The 25,085-nt window shown below is 46.1% G+C and overlaps 3 long non-coding RNA genes across 15 annotated transcripts in view; all 3 read right to left on the reverse strand.

Moving 5' to 3' along the window:
* LOC126959717 (uncharacterized) overlaps nucleotides 1-25,085 on the reverse strand; it is a 459,264-nt gene that overhangs the window by 418,417 nt on the left and 15,762 nt on the right. The gene's annotated exons all lie outside the window — the stretch shown is intronic.
* On the reverse strand, nucleotides 2,966-4,809 carry LOC126959720 (uncharacterized). The gene is made up of 3 exons (XR_007727624.1): nucleotides 4,721-4,809; nucleotides 4,151-4,333; nucleotides 2,966-3,555 (listed from the first exon to the last, which is right to left on the reverse strand). It is a non-coding gene; the product is annotated as an uncharacterized LOC126959720 (long non-coding RNA).
* LOC126959715 (uncharacterized) lies at nucleotides 16,599-20,595 on the reverse strand. Its single transcript, XR_007727601.1, has 3 exons — nucleotides 20,495-20,595; nucleotides 16,857-17,042; nucleotides 16,599-16,706 (listed from the first exon to the last, which is right to left on the reverse strand). It is a non-coding gene; the product is annotated as an uncharacterized LOC126959715 (long non-coding RNA).

Consider the following 25,085-nt stretch of genomic DNA (forward strand, 5'->3'; position numbering starts at 1 on the left):
TTGCAATTCTCTATCTTTGCAGCAGTTATAGCCTATCAGGAAAAATTCCGAGAAATAGAAAAGCATTATAGATGGGATGAAATCATTAACAAGAGGTAGATTATGAAAATTTCCAAATGAGGGGCATGAGTAGTAGGGGTGACCTCGGCTTCCAAAGGGGTCTCTGGCCATAGAGTGGGGCAGGAGATTCCAGGTGAGCCCAGACAGGAGCAAGGAGGGGGTTGGGCTTGTGACCAGAGCTCAAGTCTGGGAAGGGCCTCCACTGGCCACCCTGAGCACGATGAAGGTGTGGTACAATACCCAGCAGGGGCCTCACCACGTGCAGACATGGGCAATCACCCCCTCCTGAGCTTCGAGCCCCCAGGGAAGCAGGCAGGAAGTGATGTTTGCAGACAGCTTTCAGCTGAGTGCCCAGCAGATGCCCTTTGTGCAGATGGTACATTTCCCAGATCTCTCTCTGTGCCCTGCCCTCCAGCCCCACCCCTGGTACCAGGGAGGGCCACACCAGGGCAGGATCCAGCAGGACAGCAAGAAGCCAGCTCCCTGCCTGCCTGACTACAATACAAGGTGCCTGTGGCTCTCAGACCGTGCAGTAGTGGAGCAGTGGAGCTGCAGCCAGCCAGAACCCGGTTCAAATTTCAACTCTGCCTCTTACTAGCTGGCTGACCTGGGCACTTCCTTCCTTTTCTGGCCCCTGTCTCCTTCTCTGTAAAACTGAACATGAATACCTGTCTCATTGGACATTGCATCCACCCGATATGTACTGGGCATCAGTTATGAGTGAGGCACTGTTCCTGCCGTGAGATCCCAACGACACCCGGGGAGATCAATCATCATACTCAATAGAGCTCTCATTTATCACGTGCGTGCTTCCTCTATACCAGACCCTGGATGAAATGGTTTACAGCTAGTATCTCATTTAATCTTCACCAAAACCCAAGCAGAGGTCGAACCATCCCATTTAACAGTTCAGAAAAAGAAGGCTCAGGAGGTGAAACAAGCTGCCCAAAGAGTTTCAGCTTAGCACAGCACAGCTGGGATGGAACCAAGGCCTGTGGGACACCAGCCTGCCTCCCAGTACCTCTCAAGGAGTCCACACCTGGGACATTCTGGGGAAATGCCTGGGATTAGCCAAGGTCCTTGATCCCCTTCCCACACTGCGTTGCACACAGGATGGGGCACACTAAGTGTCCATACCCAGTCAGGAGTGACTGGTGGAGGGTGGAACAGCATAACCAGGCATTCCACCTCACATCAGGGGTCCTGCCCCTAAATCTCAGTGGGACCTCAGCCAAGTGGCTCCCCATCTGGGCCTGGGCAATGAAGAGATGACAGTTGATAAAGATCTTTTGGAGAGTTCTCTCAGCACTGATCAAATATAGTCACCATTTGGATCAGAGGGAGCTCGTGTTTCTGGCCTTGGATGCTGGCCTGCCACTCTCTAGCTTTGTGACCTTGGGTAAGTGACTTAACCTCTCTGAGCCTCGATCCAACTCAATTTTCCTGTCTATATTCTAGGGATAGTAGTAAGGCCTTCCTCACAGAGCTCAGAGGTTAAAGGAGATGATAGAGGCAAAGTGCCAGAGCAGGGTACCAGGCCCCAACGGGGTGCAATGACGTGCTGTGATCATAAGAAGAGTGGGTATGGTGGCAACCCCATATCCCTGCATCCTCCTGGCCCCAAGCATGGGAGGCAACACCCAGTAAACCTGTGGAATTGAGTTGAATCTACCAACCCCAGATAAGAACCTATGTGCAGTGACATGAACCCACTTGTAAAGACCTCATAGGAAAAAAATATGCTTTGTCCACAGTCCAGGATGGGAGGCCCAGTGGGGGCTTTATTGAGCAGGGCAGAATCTGTTTTCTTTTTTCTCTTTTTTATTGTGGGTTTTTTTTTTTTTTTTTTTTTTTTTTTTTTTTTTTGAGACGGAGTCTTGCTCTGTCACCCAGGCTAGAGTAAAGTGGCGCGATCTCGGCTCACTGCAAGCTCTGCCTCCCGGGTTCACGCCATTCTCCTGCCTCAGGATAATGTTAGCCAGGATGGTCTCGACCTCCTGACCTCGTGATCCACCCGTCTCGGCCTCCCAAAGTGCTGGGATTACAGGCTTGAGCCACCGCGCCCGGCAAAAATAAGTGCTTCTTATTTCAGCTACACTGGCGGGCTGTCTTTTGCCTGCTGCTGAAACTCCTATCCGATGCACAGCGGCTGCCTGGTCCCTGCAACTCCCTGATTTCTGCAAGACCAGGTCAGACACCAAGAACCTCCCATTCTGTCCCCATGCCAGAGGTCTGTGCCTAGTTGGTGCACTTCTGAATGCAATTAAAAAGCTTGTTTGAGGCCAGGTGCCATGACTCATGCCTGTAATCCCCACACTATGGGTGGCTGAAGCAGGTGGATCGCTTGGTCAGGAGTTCAAGACCAGCCTGTCCAACATGGTGAAACCCCGTCTCTACTAAAAATACAAAAATTAGCCTGGTGTGGTGGTGTGTACCTGTAATCCCAGCTACTTAGGAGGCTGAGGCAGAAGAATCACTTGAACCCAGGAGGCGAAGGCTGCAGTGAGCCGAGATCGTGCCACTGCACTCTAGCCTGAGTGACAGAGTAAGACTCAGTCTCAAAAAAAAAAAAAAAAAACATTGTTTGGTGCTCAGCCCAAGTGTGGGACATTTTGTTTCTTTTTTTTTTTTTTTTTGAGACGGAGTCTCACGCTGTTGCCCAGGCTGGAGTGCAGTGGCGCGATCTCGGCTCACTGCAAGCTCCGCCTCCCGGGTTCCCGCCATTCTCCTGCCTCAGCCTCCTGAGTAGCTGGGACTACAGGCGCCCGCCACCGCGCCCGGCTAATTTTTTGTATTTTTAGTAGAGACGGGGTTTCACTGTGGTCTCGATCTCCTGACCTTGTGATCTGCCCGCCTCGGCCTCCCAAAGTGCTGGGATTACAGGCTTGAGCCACGGCGCCCGGCCGACATTTTGTTTCTATTTTATTTTTTTCTCAATTGATTCTTTATGAAAAGTTCTTAACCTGCTCTGCCTTTTAAAACACCCTGTGTCACCCCCCCAAACAGCACAATCCAACAAGGTGCTGGTATTATTTCAAATTGCTGTCCACTTAAGATTAAAGTCCAAAAAGAAAGAGAGAAAATAAATAATCACAAGGCATGAAACTGACCACACCACTGCTGTCCCCTCTTTGGCTCCACACACACTCTCAGACTTCCTGTTTCTGATTGCAGGCGTGTAGCTGGAAGGTGAACCGAGATAGTATGAAAACAGGTGGAACCGGCTGCAAAAAGAGCACTGGGGCAGGAAACCTGGATCCTGTGCTGCTCGGATGGACTTGGCTGTGTGACCTTGGACTTGGCCATCCACTCTCTGTGCTTCGGTTTTCTCCTGTGTTCAGGGCAATCTCACTAAGTCCTTTTCCCACTCTGCTCCTCTGTGAATTGAGTGAGGATCTTTCTCTTTAATTTCAGCCTCCATCTTGTAAACCAAAAAGTATCTGAGACAGGTCTCAATCGATTTAGAGATTTGTTGTGCCAAGGTTAAGGACATGCCTGGAAGTGTAAAAAAAAAAAAAAAACCACGAAATTACAACAACAGTCTCTAGTCTGTGCCTTTCTCCAAAGATGATTTTGAGGGCTTTGATATTTAAAATGGAAAAGCAGGCTGGAGGGGAGAAAGGCAGGATATGGTCACATGACTGAATCCCCATGTTACAAAGGAAAAGGAGCAGGTAGGGGATAGTCAATTATGTATTTGTCTCAGGCTCAGCAAATCAGCAGTTTACGTAAGATAAGGTGAACATAGAGTAGCTACCTGTGGAGCTATTTAACCTTTTATTTGTAGCGATCTACTTAGGTGCAAAAGGAAAGGCAGCTTCTTGCATGACTCAGCTTTCAGCTTTTTTTTTTTTTTTTGCCTTTTTGGCATAGTGAATTGGGTTCCCAAGTTTTAATTTTCCTTTCAGAATCTGCAGCTGCAACCATGTCCCATGAGTGTGGTAAGGCTTAGGGTGTTTTTGGAGATGAGCAGGCCCGAGTTTTAATCCAACTATGATGCCCAAATGCTAAGTTAATGTTGGACAAATATTTAACCAACCTGATCTTCAGTTTGTCGTCAGTGAATGGGGAATAATAATAATAATAATACCTTCTTTTGATAATTAGAGACAATGCATATGAGATATAAGCACACAGCAGATGTTCCATGGCTGGTAAATATTCTCCCTCTTCTTTGTGTAGCTGTCTGCTTGCTGTGTGTCTATGGAAGTCAGATGAGCATTTGCCCAGAGGCTGGGTAGATGGAGCCCACAAGCTCATAAGAATAAAATAACTAGAATGGAAACAGAAAATTAGGTGTTCCATATGTTGTAACTCATTTTTGGCTGGAAATTATAGAGACCTCGGTTGGGAGTGTCATTAGATACTTGGAAAGGATGGGCAATGATTAGCACAGGTGGCTGGAGATGAACTCCCTGAACCGGCCCTGACATCTTGTTAGAGACAGAAAAGCTCACATAGGTGTGAGCCTAGAATTTCAGTTAATATGCATTTATTCCGTATCTTGTCATCACAGAGTTGAGTTTTGCAGTCTGCTAAGAAGAGCAAAGAACTTCCCAGTAATATTGAAAGGTAACAGTCCTAAGGACCTTGAAAAGCTACATTTGTTAGGGAGTTTATTGTAGAATAGCACGCTTATTCAGTAAAAGTGGAAAATTACCTTTGTGATTGATTTCACCGGACAGCACTAGTGATCACCCATCATGACTTCCACTTTCGCTTTCAGTCACCTCCACCTGTTGTGCATCTGGCAAAAACAGGAAAATGGCTAATGATTTCTTTCCCCAGATGAGTATTTGTTTTTTATATAAGAATAATGTGACCAGACACGGTGGCTCACGCCTGTTGCATGAAGTCAAGGACCCCGAACGGAGGCCAAATTAATACTTTTATAGTTTCTTACACCTGTCTTTACTGTAATCTCTGAACATAAATTGTGACGATTTCATGGACACTTATCACTTCCCCAATGAATATCCTTGTGATTTCCTATGCCTGTCTTTACTTTAACCTCTTAATCCTGTCTTCTTCTTTGTAAGCTGAGGAGGATGAATGTCACCTCAGGACCCTGTGATGATTGTGTCAACTGCACAAATCGTTTGTAGAGCATGTATGTTTGAACAATATGAAATCTGGGTATCTTAAAAAAAAAGAACAGGATAACAGTGATGTTCAGGTAACACGAGAGGTAACTTTGAACTGGCTGCTGGTGAGCCGGATGGAACAGAGCTATATTTCTCCTCTTTCAAAAGCAAATAGGAGAAATATTGCTGAATTCTTCTTCTCAGCAAGGAACATCCCTGAGAAAGACAATGCGCCCTGAAGGTAGGCTTATAGACGGCCCCTTTTAAGGCGTCCGTCTTTTATGGTTAAAGCCCAAGGGATGAAATAAGCCTCGGTCTCCTGTAGCGCTCCCAGGCTTATTAGGTGGAGGAAAATTCCCGCCTAATCAATTTTGGTCAGAGGTTGTCTGCTCTCAAACCCTGTTTCCTGATAAGATGTTATCAATGACAATGCGTGCCCGAAACTTCATTAGCAATTTTAATTTCACCTCATCCAGTGGTCCTGCGATCTCGCCCTGCCTCCATTTGCTTTGTGATATTTTATTACCTTGTGAAGTATGTGATCTCTGACCCACACCCTATTTGTGCACTCCCTCCCCTTTTGAAAATCGCTAATAAAACTTGCTGGTTTTACAGCTGGGGAAACATCACGGATCCTGCTGACATGTGCTGTCTCCCGCGGACACCCAGCTTTAAATTTCTCTCTCTTGTGCTCTTTCCCTTTCTTTCTCAACCCAGTGGAGACACTTAGGAAATAGTAAAGAACCCACGTTAAACATTGGGAGCGGGTTCTCCCGATAACGCCTGTAATCCCAGCACTTTGGGAGGCTGAGGCGGACAGATCACGAGGTCAGGAGATGGAGACCATCCTGGCTAACACAGTGAAACCCCGTCTCTACTAAAAATACAAAAAATTAGCTGGGCGTGGTGGCAGGTGCCTGTAGTCCCAGCTACTTGGGAGGCTGAGGCAGGAGGATGGCGTGAACCCGGGAGGTGGAGCTTGCAGTGAGCCGAGATCGTGCCATTGCACTCCAGCCTGGGTGACAGAGCGAGACTCTGTCTCAAAAAAAAAAAAAAAAAAAAAAAAGAATAACGTAACTTTAAACAAGTATAGAATAAGAAATCATCTCAACCACAGTAAAGCTCCTGGGAAGAAGTGAGCCAACAGCAATCAGGTCCAGCTGCTGAGGCCACAGGGACTTTTTGTGAGAGGCCTCAGAGACCATCTGAGAGGAAAGGTGTCTGAATGAAGAGTGGGAGAATACCTCAGCCCAGAAGCTACTCCATTTCTTAACCTAAAAACACAGAGGTCTGTGCTTTTGTGTGGATTTGTGCTGGGTCAATTTAGCTAAGCTAGAAATACATTTTCCAGAATTTCCTTTCCTGTATAGCTGCAGGTTACCAGGGGCCCAAGACAAATTCACTGTGAGATTTGCAAGCTGAAACAGCAGTCACATTCTTCTTGCACTCAGAAGGAAATCTAGCCGAGCATTCAGCACGGGTACTCCACAAGTAAACATCAGGGGACGGAGCAGAGAGGGGCCAAGGGCACACTCACTAGCCTCAAGGTTCAGGGTTAGACCCCTGGGTTGGTGTGGTCTGCTGCACGATGTCCCCACAGATCTATCCAGGTCTTTGTCTCTGGAACCTATGAGTGTTACTTCATGTGGCAAAATAAACTTCACAGACACTGCTTAAGATTAAGTTATAGATCTTGAGGCCAGGCACGGTGGCTCATGCCTGTAATCCCAGCACTTTGGGAGGCCGAGGCAGATCACCTGAGGTCAGCAGTTCGAGACCAGCCTGGCCTACATGGCAAAACCCTGTCTCTACTAAAAATACAAAAAAGTTAGCTGGAGGTGGTGGTGCACACCTATAATCTCAGCTACTTGGGAGGCTGAGGCAGGAGAATCGCTTGAACCCAGGAGGCGGAGGTTGCAGTGAACCGAAATGGTGCTACTGCACTCCAAGCTGGGTGACAGAGTGAGACCACATCTAAAAAAAAAATTAAGTTCTAGATCTATATATGATCCTGGATCTCTGACATAGGCCCTAAATGTCATCACACAAGTGTCCTTATAAGAGGGACAGAGGGACATCTGACTGCGGAAAAGGAAAGGCAACGTGAAGATGAAAGCAGAGGGAGATCTGAGGATGCTACGCTGCTGGCCTCGAAGAGGAGGAAAGGGGACCATGGGCCAAGGAATGCAGCTCTCCAAGCTAGAAAAGGCCAGGAAGCAGATTCTCTCCTACAGCCTCAGGAGAGAGCACGGCCCTACCTTGGTTCCAGCCCAGTAAAACTCATTCTGCACCTTTGACCTCCAGAACTACCAGACAATGTTTGAAGGCACTCAGTTTGTGGGATTTGTTACAGCAGCCCTAGGAAGCTAACATCCCTGTTAAGGTTCAGGGTCGTTCCCAGACAGGGGACTGAGAGTAGGATCCATCCAGCGCTGCTCCGATCTTGCTGTTACCTTCAGGAGATCCCAAGGAAGAGTTTGGAAAAGGGGAGGCTTTGGGTGCGGAATAGTTAAGTGACGTGTCATACAACCACACCAGAGGACGCTGTGTGTATGTGAAAAATGACATCCCATAGAGGTTGGATGATGCAGGGAAATGCTTAGGATGTAATGCCAAACAAAAAGAACAAGGAATTTTTTTAAGTATATGTAGTAGAACTTGACTGTGCTAAAAAGGGGGGCAAGTCCAGGCTGAGAGCAAACAAAACAAAATATTGCAAAATGTACCCAAAGGCTATCTCTGGCTCGGGGGACTCAGGCGATGGCTGTTTACTTTGTACTTTTCTGTGTAGGGTCTCATTTAGGAGGATTCAGTCCTGCAGAACAGCAGCTGCTAAATGAGCAAGTTATAGCCAGAAGATTTTCAAATGTCAGCAGATCAGGAGCTCTGAGATAACATCAGAGGCCTCCCAGCTGCTTGTGGGACCCTCAGGGTTGGACCATGGGAGGGGAGGAGGGGGAAGGAGAGAGTGTTGTAAGAACTAAGGAGGCAAGTTACAGACAATAATCTGCCAGCAAACAGGTTTTCTAACCCGCCTTGCCTGTGGCTGCACCTTGCCTGTGGCTGCGGCACCGTTCTCTTTTTGCCGAGGGAAGTGGGAATACAATGTTTGCCTTTCCCATTCTCTAGGTCTCTGAATTGTTGGGAAACACACATCCAGGCCAAAAGCAGGCTCATTTTAGCAAGCACGATTTCACACTGCTGCCAGCTGGGGCTGGATGGGGCTGGCGGGCACGGCAGCCTTCTCCCTGTCTCCAGACCCGGGCTGAGACTACGCCACTGACTCCAGGCTGGAAGGTGACTTTTATCTCCAAAAGAGCTGATCCTAGTTCTCTTGTTCTCCACGTGGTTTAGACAAGAAGAAGCCCAGGACTGGAGGAAGAGAGAGTAGTGCCGGCAGATCGCTGGGTGAAGCTGTGTCTATCTGGTGACACCGTGAGTAATACATTGGCAGGGTCCTGTGTCCAGAGAAGCCCTGGGCTGCCCAGCGGAGATAGCTGTCAGGACGGACCCTTCTAAACCAGAAGCATGAGTCTTGGCTGCTGGGTGAGGAGCGGATCTGCCAGCTCCAGGCAGCGGGATCAGAGTGAGGAAGGGGCTTCTCCAAGCCTTGTGCTAATGGGAATTAGGCTGAGAAGGGACTTCCAACCTAGTAGAGGTTGGCTGGAGGCCTGGAGCAGCAAAACTGTCTTTTGGCACTAAAAATTAATAACGTGGAAAGCTGAGAAAGAACGAGGCTGTGAGCCTGCCTACCAGGCAGCCTGGACAGAAGTCAAAGAATTCTATTTTTATCAAGAAGTGCCACATTCTATTACACTACTCTAAAAGAGATGCTCATTTTTAACATGGCAAGGAAGTCTCAGTCAGGGGTAGCTCTGAAAGGAAAGGTCTGAGTTGCAGGGTATGTGTGCTCATATGTATATGTGCATATGTGTGTGTACATCTGTGTGCATGTGTGTGCATACATATATAATATATAAATATATTTAAATATAAAATATATAAATATATGTATATACATAAATATATCTAAATATATGTATATAAATGTATACACGTGTGTGTGTGTGTGTGTATATATATATGCATGCATGTGTACATGTGTGAGCACCTACAGGCGCTGTTCAGAGAAGCCAGAAAACGTGACTACAGAGATTTTTAACACCTGCAGCCTGGCTGGATTGGAGGCATGTGCCTGCTGGTCACTTGCCCTAGGCCAGATAAACAACCCAAGCGTCACACCCAGGACCCTGCATATTCACTGCAAACTCCAGAGGTCCCCAGTTGAGCTCACTGTCCTCCTGTCCAAGTCTGCCCCTCCTGTTCTAGGTCCCACTTAGCCCTGCACAAACTGAGGCACATCCGAGATGCTGGTTTCCCCTTGCCCTGCATTCAAAGTGGGGCCAAATCCTCTCCACCCGTTCCTCACCTCCTTCTTTTGACCCACCATCAAAACAAACAGGACACACTACCATCTACCACACTCTCCTCATTTACCCCCTTTCCTCACCACGCACGGGCTACCTGAACCCCGCACCTGAGCCCCATCCCTAAGCATCGTCCTTCCTTCCTCCTGGTCTTGTCCTTCCAAATCTCAGCAGCCACCATGGCTTCCCAGCTCCGCCCACTGATGCCCCAAAACAGGGCGGACTCTGGACAAATGTGATAGAATAACTTCCCGCCTCTATCTCCTCCCTACCTCCTAAACTCTATGAAAATGACAGTAAGGGAATGAACAAAATAAAAGCTGTTAACCCACAGGGATGGAGAGAACATGACCTCAGGCAATGGCAGACAGGATCAAAGCACCCAACACTTGGGAGCAGCCTCAGAAGAGTTGAGGACAGTGTATGGTAAAGCTGAAGGGGGTGTGGGAAGGTGGAGGGGCAGGGTGGGCATCGAGAACAGAGACTCTCCAATAAATCCTGGGTTTGCAAACATCAGGCACCAAGAAGAACTGGCACTGAAAGCATGAGGTTGACTGAAAGTCAGTATACTGGCTGGGCACAGTGGCTCACACCTGCAATCCCAACATTTTGGGAGGCTGAGGCAGGAGGATCACTTGAACCCAGGAGTTCAAGACCAATCTGGTCAACATAGGAGACCCCCATCTCTACAAAAAATAAATTAGCTGGACATGGTTGTGTGTGCCTGTAGTCCCAGCCACTTAAGAAGCTGAGGCAGGTAGACTGCTTGAGCCTAGGAATTTGAGGCTGCAGTGAGCTGTTATCATGCCTCTACACTCTAACTTGGGCAACAGAGTGAGATTCTGCCTCTAAAAATGAAAGTCAGTATACAGTTACCAGCTAGCACCCCAATCCATTTCCCTCACCTGCTCAAGCAGACCACACCCCTCCTCCCACCTCCCTCAGGAGACCCCAAATGATTGTGTGGTGAAACCACACCTGTCCAGTCTTGAGGGCACAAAGCTCAGGGGAGGAAAGGGTGGGATCCCAGCTGAAAGTGGGGCTGTGTTTAAGGGAAACACTACATTGTGAACTGCGGGGGCCTCTGCTCCCTTCCCTCCTGGCAAGTCCACAGCCCTCGCAATCCCTTAGGATGGAAATGGAAAGGTTCATTTCTGGAGAAACTGAAGGTGCCAGAAGGAGATACTCTGCCCGTTGATATCTGGGGATCCCCAACAAGAAGTTGGGCTCATCATTTTCGCTAGTCAGGGTTCTTGAGAGAAACAGAACCAGTAAGATAGACAGATGACAGATGGATGGCTGGATTGGTCGATAGACTGACAGGTAGATAGACAGAACACATAGACTGATGGATATAGATTTGTTATCAAGAATTGGCTCATGTAATTATGGAGGCCAAGTCGTCCCATGATCTGCCACCTTTAAACTGGAGACCCAGGAGAGCCGATGGTGTAAGTTCTAGTCCACAGAGAAGAGGAGACCAATGTTCTAGCTCAAGTGTTCAGGCCAAGAGAGCAAATTCTCCTGCCTTTCTGTTCTATTCAGGCCTTCAAGGGTACGGTGCCCGCCCACATTGAGGAGGGCAGCTTGCTTTATTTAGTCCATCCATTCAAACGCTAATCTCATCAGGAAACACCCTCTTAGGCACACCCAGAAATAATGTTTAACCAATTAACTGGACACCCTAAGAACCTGTCAAATTGACACATAAAATTAATTATCACACCATCCAATTACTCTCCAAAAAAGCACTCTAGGTGACAATCCCACCCACATACAGTTTGAAAAGTTCCTAAGAATCTGCTCTGATCTTAAAAAGAAACAATAGTTCAGGAGAGATTGAGGAAGAAAGTCAGAAACAAACTAATTGGGGAAAGTAAAAAAAAAAAAAGTATCTGCAGAAAATTAAAACAAGGGAGAAAATACAACCTTCAAAAATTAGATATAATATGCTCAGAAAGAAAACAGGAGAGCCCACACATCAAACAACAATGGAATGTTTTTTTAAAAAGGGAACAAAAGAAGGCTCTTAAGATTTTTTTAAGGCATGAGCAAAATGAAAAATTCCTCGACCAAGAGTTGAGGAGAGTAGAATGAAAAGACAAAAAGATGGAAAACAGGAAGAAAGAGATCAGATAATTAGAGGATCAAGGCAGTCTGGCATCTGACTCCAGTGTGTTCCAACATAAATAAATAAAAGGTGCAGGTGCAACAGCACAACTCCAGAGGATGCCATTCATAGAATATGGGGTGAACAGTGCCCTGGAGTCGGACACTGCAGAGGCCCTGATCTGAGGGAGAGAAATCAGGCAATCAATGCTACAGATATTTTTGCAAAGCCAAAGGACACACGTTTCCAAGTTGAAAGGGCCAGTGAATACCCAGCACAGTGGGTAAAAGAGACTCACACTAGAGCACATAATTGTCAATGACAATCAGAGGCTGAATGCAGTGGCTCATGCCTGTAATCTCAGCACTTCAAGAGGCTGAGGCTTGAGAATCCTCAGTAAGAAGTTGGGCTCACCTTCTGTATTAGTCAGGGTTCTCCAGAAAAACAGAAACAATAAAATGGATGGATGGATGGATGGATGGATGGATGGATGGATGGATGGATGGATGGATAGATTGATAGGTAGAGAGACAGACACAGACATATACAGATGGATATAGATTTATTATAAAGGATTGGCTCATGCAGTTGTGGAAGCCAAGAAGTTCTATAATCTAGAAAGATTGCTTGAGGCCAGGAATTTGAGACCAGCCGGGACAATATAGCGAGATCACATCTCTATGAAAAATTAAAAAATTAGCCAGCCATAGTTGCACATGCCTGTTGCCCCAGATACTCAGGAGGCTGAGATAGGAGGATACTTAAGCCCAGGAATTCAAAGCTGCAGTGAGCTAGGATTGCACCACTGCCCTCCAGCCAGGGCAAAAGAGTGAGACCCTGTTTTTTAGAAAAAAAATAAAAATATTAAAGAATGTCAGAGAAAAAAAATATCTCAATAATAGTAATAGCTAACATTAATTCAGTTCATTAAATTCCAGAAACTATTTTAAGTATTTTATGTGTAACTTCTAGTGAGAAAAAAACTGGTCTCGTTAATAAACATGTTGCAATTTAAAATGCCATCAAATCTCAATGGCCATGCTGAGTGCTAGAAGATGAGGGGACAATGCCTTCAAAGTTCTGAGGGGAAATATTTCCCATCCTAGAGTTAGTGAACCAAAAAGTATCTGAGACAGGTTTCAATCCATTTAGAAGTGTATTTTGCCAAGGTTAAGGACATGCATGGAAGAAAAGGACACAGAATCATAGAAACAGTATGATCTGTCCCTTTCTCCAAAGATGATAGTGAGGGCTTCAGTATTTAAATGGGGGAAACAGACACGGAAAAATTCATCTCTGGAGGGGATAGAGGAAGAGTATGGTAATCCACATACTCTTGCAAGGGGAAAAGAGCAGGTAGGGAATAGTCAATTACATATCTGTCTCCTGCTCAGTAAATCGGCACTTTACAAAAGATAAGGTGAACACAGAGTAGCTACCTGTGGAGATATTTAACCTTTTATCTGTAGCCATCTACTTAGGAGCAAAAGGAAAGGCAGTTTCTTGCATGACTCAGCTTTCAGCTTCTTTTTATTTTTTCTTTTTGGCATACTGAATTGGGGTCCCGAGTTTTTATTTTCCTTTCACAAGTTCAACATCCAGTCACATTATTAATCAAAGGTCAAACAAAAACATTGTCAGATAAGGAGGGGCTCAGAAAATGGGTCTCCTGTGCACCCTTTCTTAGGAAGCTACTGGAGAACAGGCTTTAGCAAAAGAAGATAATAAGAAAGAGAAAAATGCATGTTAAAAGATAATTTTCAAAAACAAGTTAAATGATAACTCAATATAGATATAAAAATGAATATGTGCTGTATTAGTCCATTTGCACACTGCTATAAAGAACTACCTGAAACTGGGTAATTTATAAAGGAAAGAGGTTTAATTAACTCACAGTTCCACATGGCTGGGGGAGACCTCAGGAAACTTACAATCATGGCAGAAAGCAAAGGAAAAATGAGCACCTTTTTCACAAGCTGCCAGAGAGAGAGAGAGAATGAGAGAGAAGGGGGAACTGCCAAACACTTTAAAACCATCAGATCTCGTGAGAACTCATTCACTATATGGGAACACCATGGGGAAAACCGTCCCCATGATCCAATCATCCCCTACCAGGTCCCTGCCTTGACACACAGGGGGATTACGATTCAAGATGAGATTTGGTGGGGACACCGAGCTAAACAATATCATGTGCTAAAGATTATATTTAATTCCCCAGTGAAGAAACTGAAGAGGTGTGACAGCTAATTCAAATGAGAATCTGAAAGTCAAATTTATTGATCAAAAATACTGAAACGGGCTGGGCACAGTGGCAGATGCCTACTATAATCCCAGCAAGTTGGGAGGCCAAGATGGGAGGATCACTTGAGCCCAGGAGTTTGAGACCAACCTGGGAAACATAGGGAGAGCCCATCTCTATAATTTTTTTTAATTAGGCAGATATGGTGACACGTGCCTGTAGTCCTAGCTACTTGGGAGGCTGAAGTGGGAGGATCTCTTGAGCCCAGGAGGCTGAGACTACAGTGAGCCATGATTGCACCACTGCACTCTGGCCTGGCACAGAGGGAGACACCCTAAAAAGAGAAAAGAGAGAACAGAAGAGAAATATTGAAATGAATGTGCAAAATGGAAGCAAACGGGGGGATTTGGGGGAGGTAAGGAAGGGTTGTCTCTCTTCAGAACACAGGCATTTGCATGTCCACAGACAAGAATTATTTTTCATTGCTATCAGTTATCTGTAGCTTTGAGAATTGTTTTTTTTTTTTTTTTTTTTTTTTTTGAGACGGAGTCTCGCTCTGTCGCCCAGGCTGGAGTGCAGTGGCCGGATCTCAGCTCACTGCAAGCTCCGCCTCCCGGGTTCACGCCATTCTCCGGCCTCAGCCTCCCGAGTAGCTGGGACTACAGGCGCCCGCCACCTCGCCCGGCTAGTTTTTTTTTTTTGTATTTCTTAATAGAGACGGGGTTTCACCGTGTTAGCCAGGATGGTCTCGATCTCCTGACCTCGTGATCCGCCCGTCTCGGCCTCCCAAAGTGCTGGGATTACAGGCTTGAGCCACCGCGCCCGGCCAGCTTTGAGAATTGTAAGACAGGTCCCATAGAATTGGAATCAGATAACCTGGAGGAGTATGCCCTGGACAGAGAAAGATTCTGTTCCTTGCCTCCCACTGAAGCAGAGTGTTTTCTACAAATGCAATCCAGGTAAAGAAGAATACCTGTTAGGAAGCCTGGGAAGAGCATTCCGGGGTGGGGTTGGGACAGGCTGAGAGATTCCAATCAACTTGTGCATACACAGCTGAACAAACTCAAGAAAACATGTTTTTGTTTGTTTCAGACAGAGTCTCGCTCTGTCACCCAGGCTGCAGTGCAGTGGCGTGATCTCGGCTCACTGCAACCTCCACCTCCTGGGTTCAAGCAATTCTTCTTCCTCAGCCTCCCAAGTAGCTGGGACTACAGGTACCTGCCACCACATCTCGCTAAGTTTTTTATATTTTTTAGTAGACACACAATTTCACCATGTTGGCCAGCCTAGTCTTGAACTCCTGACCTCAACACCACGCCCGGCCTAAACAAAATATGTTTTAAAAGTCTTCTCCCAGGCTGGGCATGGTGGCTCACACCTGTAATCCTAGCAGTTTGAGAAGCTGACGCAGGGTTATCGCTTGAACTCAGGAGTTCAATACCAGCCACGGCAACATACTGAGACCCCATCTCTATAAAAATAAAATAAAAATCTTCTCCCTGTAATTCCACCACTTTGGGAGGCTGAGGTGGTAGGATCACTTGAGGCCAAAAGTTTGAGACCAGCCTGGGCAACACAGTAAGACCTCCATCCATACAAAAAGTTTTAAAATTAACCAGGCATGGTGGTGCATGCCTGTAGTCTCTGGTACTTGGGAGATTGAGGAGGGAGGATCGCTTGAGCCCAGGGAGGTAGAGGCTGCAGTAATCCGTGATTGCACCACTGCACTCCAGTCTGGATGAGAGTGAGATTATTGACAAATGAAGAGTCAAGCTCTGTAAAGTATTTGGAGATATTTATTCTGAGCCAAATATCAGTGACCATGGCCTGTAACACAGCCCTCAGGAGATCCTGAGAACATATGCCCAAGGTGATTGGGGTATGGCTTTGTTTTATACATTTTAGGGAGACATGAGATGTCAATCAAATACATTTAAAAAATACATTGGTTCTATCCAGAAAGGTGGGACAACTTGAATTGTTAGGCAGAGGTTGGGGGCTCCCAGGTTATAGGTAGATTTAAAATTGACTAGTTGACAGTTGGTTGAGTTTATCTAAAGATCTGGGATCAATAGAAAGAAAATGTCTGTGTTGCAATAGGAGGTTGCGGAGACCAAAGTTTTACCCTACAGATGAAGCCTCCAGGTAGCAGGCTTCAGAGAGAATAGATTGTAAATGCTTCTCATCAGAGAGGTATAATGAGTCCTGTCTGACCTCTACTTCCCATCATGGCCTGAACCAGTCTTTCAGGTTAAGAGTGCTCTGGCCCAGGAGGAAATCCATTCAGATGGTTGAAGGGTGGGGGTGCCTCAGAATTTTCTTTTTGGTGTACATCCTGTCTCAAAAGAAAAAAAAAAAAAGAATAAAAGAGTTTTTGGTTTACACCCTTTCTCAAGAAAAAAAACAAATGAAAGAAAAGAAAAATCTCAAGGACATCTAAAAGCTGGTAAGACAGAAATTACCAGGCCAAAAATCAAAGGGAAGTGGAATTCAGAAAAGTGCAAAAAACAGAATGGAAGCTGCTTTTTCCCTGAGAGTTTTTTCAGAACCTGAAAATCAGACCATGTTTGAGCCTCATGGAGACCGGCAGAGAAAGAAGTCAAGCCAGGCCTTGCCCAACTCTAAAGGAAAACCCAAACTTGTCGATATTTGATGACACTATAAATCACTTGCCTCTTTTCACTCTCTGGTGCTCCAGCAGCACAGCCCCACACCAACCTTCATCTGGAGTGTCTCAAGACCTTCTGGAATCTTCTCCCACACATACCTCCTTAGGCAGATCCATTCTGTGAAAATAAGCAATTCAAAATCTAAGCTGTTGGAACTTTAAAATATTCTGAGCCTTAAGGGAATTTGATCATGGGACCTGAGTCATGTAAACAGGCAGATGCAACCTTCGTTTCTCTGATTATAGATCAGCCTTTTTCCTTACTTACATTGTTGTGTAAAATGTTGTATATGACTGAAGGGCTCCAGGGAAGACCCCTTTCCTCTTCACTGTTGATTTGATCTTCAGTATAGATTAACTCCCTCTTTCCTCTCTCCAGAGACTTCATGACCATCACATTGTCTGGGGTAGAATGTTAAACACATTCTTAAATTGGAAAGGAAATGAAAACAAGCTGTAGAGAAAAGAAAACAAGGTGGGGGCAGGGGAACAACCTCTAATTAATTGTACCTTGTAACTCATAAACCAGCCTCGCATAGAAAATGTTAAACAACAAAGTTAAACAAGAAATGTTATACAAGAAAATGTTCTACAAGGTTACTAAATTTCTTTGTTTTCTGCCTATGTCAGCAAGACTTTAACTTTTAAGTTCAGAGCCCTGGCTCCATTTCCCTGGAGTCTGTGTTTCTCAGATGGTCACTCCCAGCTTTTGGCTTGAATAAACTCTTTAAAACTGGATTCTGGGCTGGGTGCAGTGGCTCACGCCTGTAATCCCAGCACTTTCGGAAGCTGAGGCAGGAGAAATCACTTGAACCCAGGAGTTCGAAACCAGCCTGGTCAATAAAGTGAGACCGATTAAAGAGAAGTAAACTTGAAAGCAAATAAAAACAACTTTAAAAACCCTGGATTCTGATCCTTTCAATTACTTTATGCTGACAATTCTACTATGGGTGCTGCCCAATCAGCCTTGTAAAGCACAGGGCTGACCACTTCAGCTCCCTGCTAAGTGTTGAATCTGGAATAAAATCCAGATTCCAGAGCTACAGAGCCCTCAGGTCTGGGACCCTTGCTTTGTACTTCTGTTTTTCCACTTTACTTAGTTGAAACACATTCCCTATAGCAAACTAAGAAAGGAAAAGGTCCATTCCCAAACCCTTCACTCCCTAGACCACTGCTCTGTGTGTAGACAATGAAAACAGCCATGAGTTCACAAAAAAGGGAAGGACTAACTGCCCAGGGCAGGATTCAAGGAATGCCTGTTAAGCCCCAGGGAGGAAGTGGCTATTGACCTGGGAAGAGTCTGTTAGGCAAAGTCAAGGGCTGAGGTGGTGGTTGACATGAAGGCAAATTTTCTATGCCCTGGTGAGAAGTTGCAATCCTTGCTGTGAACATTGGGTAGTACAGTGTGCAGGACCATGTGCTTGGCTATTGGATCCCACCTGTTGACATGTACCAGGCCTGATTTTCCTTGGCCTTCCCTCCTGATTTAGCTGAACACCACCCTTCTCAATACAACCCCGAAGTACACCTTGCTCAGTTTTTAACAGAGCTGCCGGATTTCAAGGCATGATTCTCAGCACCGTGACTATACTGAAGACAAAAACTCACATGGCAGCCATGCTTTTGCTCCCAGAACAGCAGCCAATGCTGGCAGTGTCCTTGTCCTAATGTGTCTGTTCCCACTTTGGTGGGGAACCACTAGGAAGGGGGGGTCAAATGGGAGCAGAAAAGCTCACTCCCATCTTCATACATAGGACTGGTGCTCCAGCCTTGTGCACCCATACCCAGCTTGTTCACCTCACCCTATCCTGGTACCCCTCTCCAGCTCTGACTCTTCCTTCTCAGCCACACCTGCTACTTAAGGGCAAGGAGCTCTCCTGCCATCTGGGCAGATCTTTGTAACTATTCAGGCCAAACCAATTCAGACAGCCCTTCTGTTAGGGACAAGCAAGTACCTAGCCACCACCATCTTTGCTCCCAGCATGGCTCACCTGCCTAGCTCAAACCTTCATGGAGCTGTGATCTGTACCCCAGGATACAAACAAAATTGGGCCCCATCCCACGGTCCATATCAAACTCATGACCAGCTCCCAGAGGACCCTCCTGCTGCCACACTCATCCTCAGGCTGCAGACCTGCTTGACTCTTCACACATGGCTACTACTGCACTCCCGGATTCTCCATATGACCCCTCCATCCACCCAGCTGCCAGGACCAGAAACCCTGGCCATGCAGTAAGAATTCACTCAACAAACTCTGAGCCCCAACTCTGGTCAGGCACTGGGGTCAAATCAGATGTGGCTCTGCCCTGCTGCAGCTTGCAGTGTGACTGGGAGCAATGACGGTCCCTACTTAGCCTGTCACCTTGCATCCATCAGTCCCACATCAGCCCATTTACCTCAGGCTCACATTGTCCATTGCAGGGACCATGCGGCTCAGTGTCGGCCCTGCCTCTGGGCTTGCCCCTCCAGCTCCCCCTTCACTCTGCTTCCAGAGATACATTGCCCATTCTAATTTAATTTTACATCTTCCCAAAGAAAACTCCTCAGTAGATGCCAATTGTTTTTAGGATAAAATTAATCACCTTGTTTTGGCACACACAGGACCGCATGACCCTCATGCCAGGCCCCCAGCTCGGACATATTGGTCCAGATGGGGCACCTGGCAGTTCCTCGAATGGATCGCGCCCATCACACCTCACACTGCTGCCATGCTGGCCTTGTGCCATGAATGTCCCGCCTCCTCCTGCATGTTGCCGCCAGATAGGTTTCAACTTGTCTCCCATATTTCAGAAAGTCTTCCCTAGCACTCCAAACCAGGCTCCATGCCCTCTGGTTCCCCATAACGCCCAAACCACGCTCTGCAGCAGCACATATCATACTGAGTGGTAAATATTTACAGCCTGTCTTCTACACTAGACCATGAGGGCCTTGAGGACAAAGACAATAAAGCCATTCATTTTTGCATCATCAGAAACTAGCCCAGCACTCAATATATATGTACCTGGTGAATATTTACTATATGAATCAATGTAATGATTAAGTAAGTGTCCAGACTTCAGGTTTGGCCCACCGGCACTAATAATACCTCCTTCATCTTTCTCTTCTGACACTCAACTTATAACCCCCCTGACTTGGATTCCCATTAAGGACTGAAGGTTTGTGTTTCCCCCCAATTCCTAGGTTGACACCCCGACTTCCAATGTGACTGTGTTTGGAGGTAGCGCCCTCAAAGGTAGACAGCAGCCGTTTATTGATCCTAGGCCACTTTCCAGAGAACACTCTCCTAGGACCGACCATAGAACTTTTATAGGTCCTTCTGGGACCAGTCACAGCAATTTGGATTTATCTACCCCAAAAGGTAAATGGGTCAAAACAACACATTAATTAAATTAACTCCATGGCTAAAATTCTGTTTCTCTTTTTTTAATATTTTATTGAGAAATAATGGTAGATTTGCATACAGTTGGAAAAAATAATATGAGAGATTCCATATATTCTTCATTCACTTTCCTCCTATGGTATGATTGTAGTACAACATCATAACCAAGAAAGCCCTGGTTGATAATCCACTGTATTCAGATATGACCCACCATATTAGATATGATCCACTATATCGGATTTCCTTTCACATGCACTCATTTGTGTGTGTGAGTGTGCATGTGCACATTTAGTTGTGCAATTTATCAGATGCACAGATTCGTGTAATCACCACCACAATCAAGATGTGAAACAGGTCCATCAGAGGTACCCCTCAAGCCACGCTTCTATTGCCAGAGCCAGCTCCTCCCCACTCGCCTGGCAAGTACTAATCTAGTCACCATTTCTATACTTTTGTTCTTTCAAGATTGCCATCAAAATGCAATCATACAGTATATAACATTTTGGAATTGATATTATCCACTCACCATAATTATCTGGAAATTCATCCAAATTGTTGTATCTGTTAATAGTTCACTCCTCGTTATCAATGAATAGTATTCCATGGTATGCACACACAACAGTTAAACCATTCACCTGTGGAAGGAAATTTGAATGGTTTCCAGTCTCGATGATGAACACAGTTGCTAGGAACATTTGGATACAGGTTTTGTGTGAACACAAGTTTTTATTTCTGGGTTGCCTGGTAGTTGCTTGTCTACTTTTACAAGAAACTGCCAAGCTGCTTTCCAAAGTGGCTGTACCGTTTTATACTCCCACCAGCAATGTAGGAGACATCTAGTTTTTCCACATTCTTGCCAGCATTTGGTGTCTTCATTATTTTGTATTCTAGCCATTCTGATAGGTGTGTAGGGGTATCTCGTGATTTTAATTTGCACTCATTTAATGACTAATGAGGTTGGATACGCTTTCACGTGGTTGTTTACCATCTCTATATCCTCTTTGGTGAAATGTCTGTTCACATTTTTTGCTCATTTTCTAAGTAGATTGGTTTTTTACTATTGAGCTTTGAGCATTCTTTGTATATTCTAGCAACTAGGAATATGGGCTCTATCTGGAAGGAATTCTGATGGATACAGTTACTTAACTATTACATCACTTTATATACAGAGTTTGGCAACCACATTTTCAAAATTAGGAATCCAGGGAAGAAGAAAACAATGAGTAAGAAAAGTCCTCAGTGTGGATTTGAGAATGGCTTACAATGTCTCAGTACCTCAGACTGCTGGCTTCTGAGGAGCCCCACTAAGACCCTGCTGTCCCCATGTGGGCCTGGCTGGGGCAGGCAGCCTGATTCTTATCCATCAGGTACCAACAGCCTCAGTGACACAGGGCAGACGTCCCTGACACCGTTGTCAATCAAACCCCATTACCAGCCCTGCTGTCCCACCTGCCATCACTGTCCTTCTTGTGCAGGTAGCTGGCGTGGGAGACACAGAACAATTTATGAGCCACAGCCTCAGGGCTTGGTTTGGCCAACAGAATCAGAAATCCAGTTTGAAGGCTGCTGCTATATTTCACCCTTCCACTTCCCTTTGAACACGTTTCAGAGCTATTGATCTTAAAAGCAGAAGATTAGTCACTTCAAAATGAGGCTCAGAGTGTGCTACAGAGGAGGGCTGTTCTGAGGATTACAGGCAGCTGCCCCTCCTCCTTCTACCCCTCCACTGTAGCATCCTCATCTAGGCCCCTGGGGCAGGTCTCCCAACTGGAAACTCCTCAACAGTGAGGGCAGGACAATTAAAAGAGGCCAAGCATGTACAATGCCACAGAAGATGATCAGTAAATGTTGGACAAGAATCTAAGCATGCTGGCACGGGCAGCAACAGGGAGCTACCACGCTTGACAACCTGTCTCCCAGAGGTCTCCTGGTCAATGTTTCGCAATCCAGAGTCAGCCTTCAACCTTGCATTCATAGAAACTGAATTTTCCAGTTCTCAGTAGATGTCCACTAACCCAGCCCACAGCAGCGAAGTAAGAAGCAGAAGGCCAGTTTATTAATTTATTAAAACAATGCGAGGTGTAACTCTGTAGGGACCAGAGCAGCCCAAGTCTATGTGAGATTGCCTTCTTCATTGTCAGCAGATTGGCAGGGAGCCTGGCATGGCTTAACCAACAGGAGGCAAAGCCTGAGAAGCCAGTTTGGACCCAGACATCAAACACGGCAGCCCAGGCTCTTAACTGCTGTGCTACGCTCCCTCCAGCAGGTTCCATCGGAAATAACTTGGGGCCTGTCCACCCACAGCCGCCTGTGTCCTGTTTCTTGTTTTCCCAGGGAGGCCATTCGCCCAATCTTAGATGGACCTCAAAACTTCACCCAAATTAGGGGCTTCACCAAAATCGCCCCCAGGAGGGGTAAATCCGTCTTCCCAGTACTTCAGGCTCTCTTGTCAGAGGCTTGGTCTGAGCTGGCTACTCTCAGCCCACAGAAAAAACGAGCATCCTGGCTGGGCGCGGTGGCTCACGCCTGTAATCCCAGCATTTTGGGAGGCCAAGGCGGGCGGATTATGAGATCAGGAGATCGAGACCACCCTGACTGACAGGACGAAACCACGTCTCTACTAAAAATACAAAAACTTAGCCAGGCATGGTGGTGGGTGCCTGTGGTCCCAGCTACTCAGGAGGCTGAAGCAGGAGAATGGCGTGAATCCGGGAGGTGGAGGCTGCAGTGAGCTGAGATTGTGCCACTGCACCCTCGTATGGGCGACAGAGCAAGAAGACTCCATCTCAAAAGAAACAAAACAAAACAAAAAAAACAAAAAAACCCGAGCATCCCCAGATATGCCAGATCTGTTTAGCTCTTCTGTTTGCAAGCAACAAGTATTAAACAGCTCAACCCAAATGGCCATAAGCAAAACCGAAAATATGTTCATATAATGGGAAAGTGTAGGGAGAGGGGGAGGGGCAGGCCCTGCTGGATTCAGGGCTCAACTTGTGGGGCCAGAACTGGGAAGGTGGCTGCCTCAGTCACACCATCTTTTGTTCACAACCAGAAGATTGGAGAGCGGACAATCAACTTCCTCAATGACAAAAACAAGTCTAGGATTGGGGCTCTTTGGCTCTGCAGCCAGAGCTGGGTCATGTGCCCATCCCTGAGCCAATCACTATCATCAGAGGGGGACCTGAGGCTCTGATTGGCCAGGCCTGAGTTGCATGCTCTTGGAAGCAGGGAGGAGGTCACCTTCATTAGAAGCAAATTGTGATGACTTTCAGAGGAAATCGGAGCTCTGACTAGCCATGGCTGAGTGGATGATGATTAGCTCCAAACCACAAATGTTCGCCCCCGCATGATCTGTGCTTACCTCTGGACTTGAACTCACCCCAATGCCCACACCTGAAACAACCTCGTGCCCATCCCACCACTACTCCATCCTACACTCCTGTTCACTAAAAAACCCAGAGCCTGCCTCCACCAAGCAGCCGTTCCTGATTACCTCAGCCCACACATACCCTTCCTCTGCACTCTGAAGCCACTTATTGTCCACAAAGGCACAGGGCACCTAGCACAGCTGACTGGTCAAGCTCTTTGTCTTTTGGGGTACATGTATTCTCTCCAATACAGTCCTCTAGGGCTAAGGTATATAAATTTTTTCTTTAAAGAATTGGATTGTAAATATTTTAGGCTTTGTGGGCCATACAGTCTCTGTAGCAACCACTGAACTCTGCCATTAGAGCACAAAAGTAACCAGAGACATCTAAATGAATGAGGATGGCTGTGTTCCAATACAACTTTATTTGCAAAAACAAGTGGTGGGCTGGGTTTAGCCCAAGTGCTATGGTTTGTCAACCCTTGCTCTAGGGGCTTTAAGGACTGGACCTTACCTTCTTGATTTTTGAATTTCCCATTCAAGCCAGCACAGCACTTCACACACACGGACCAACAGTAATCAAAGCTGATTGGACAACATTGAATTATATTATTTTAGTTTCCTTCTTTTAAAAGAAACAGTAGAAAGCTGTGAATACTGACTATAGCCAAATAGGAACGAGTGCGTGTTCCTGGTTCACACCAAGAATAAGATGTAGGATACACTGGGAATTTCTCTGTGCAGACTCTTCCAGAAGTCAGAAACAACTAGAGCAGCTGGTAAGAGACTCTTCTCTGGGGCACACCAATCACAAATAAATGGAAAAGCATGCATGTCTGTGGGTGTTTTTATTGTGTGTGTGTGTATGTGTGAGTACATGTATCTGCATATATGTGTGAATGCATGTGTGTAGTACCGGCACACCAAAAACAGGCATCCATGTTGCAAAGGCCAGCCCCATCATCCTGCTGATTCCACTTTCTCCTCACAGGCCCTGCCAAGACTGTCCTTTACCATGCATCCCTGTGACTGTCTCTGGGAATAAAGATGGTTCAAGCCTGGGCCATTCTGTGATTCCACACTAGGAATTTTGGGAGCCCTTTGTTCTGTCTGGAGGGCCATGAGCTAGAGAAGTCACTAAGGAAAAGCGAGTGTTTTTAATAGTATTGCTCTCTCTTGGTCTTAGAGAGTCAGTTGTGTCTTTGAGCTGAAAGCCATGGGAAGGAGCACAGGAAAGAGAATGAATGGACTTGGTTCTGAAAACCATCTTTTCTGCCACTGGGAGGAGTTGACGGGCCCTCTTGGGGTTCCCCACTTCTATTGAGCCCCAGATGTCCTCCCTTTTATGACTCCTGCTTTCCTGCCTCACTGGGCTTTGTAATAGCATCTGGGCTCCACCACGTATTTACCATGGGATCCTGAACAAGGTATGGTCTCACTGAGTCTCAACCACTCATCTGCACATTAGGAATACAATCTATTTTCCAGGACAGTTGTGAGGATGGAAGATGATGCATGTGAAGTTCCTGAGACAGAATTTACTCTCAGAAATAGCAGCCAGCATTAATATTAATAATTCTACTTATTATTATTAGCAGTTACCTAAAATGCTTCATGATCTTCAGCTTTGTTCATGTGGCCTCGTTCTCCTAGAGGGCCCTCCAATCTATCCCCACTCCACGGTGCCCACTTCCTCACAAAGGAACAAAAGTATTTCCCTAGCCATTCTTCATAAATACCACTAACTCTT

The sequence above is a fragment of the Macaca thibetana genome, chromosome 7, assembly GCF_024542745.1.
Source record: "Macaca thibetana thibetana isolate TM-01 chromosome 7, ASM2454274v1, whole genome shotgun sequence".
NCBI lineage: Eukaryota > Metazoa > Chordata > Mammalia > Primates > Cercopithecidae > Macaca > Macaca thibetana.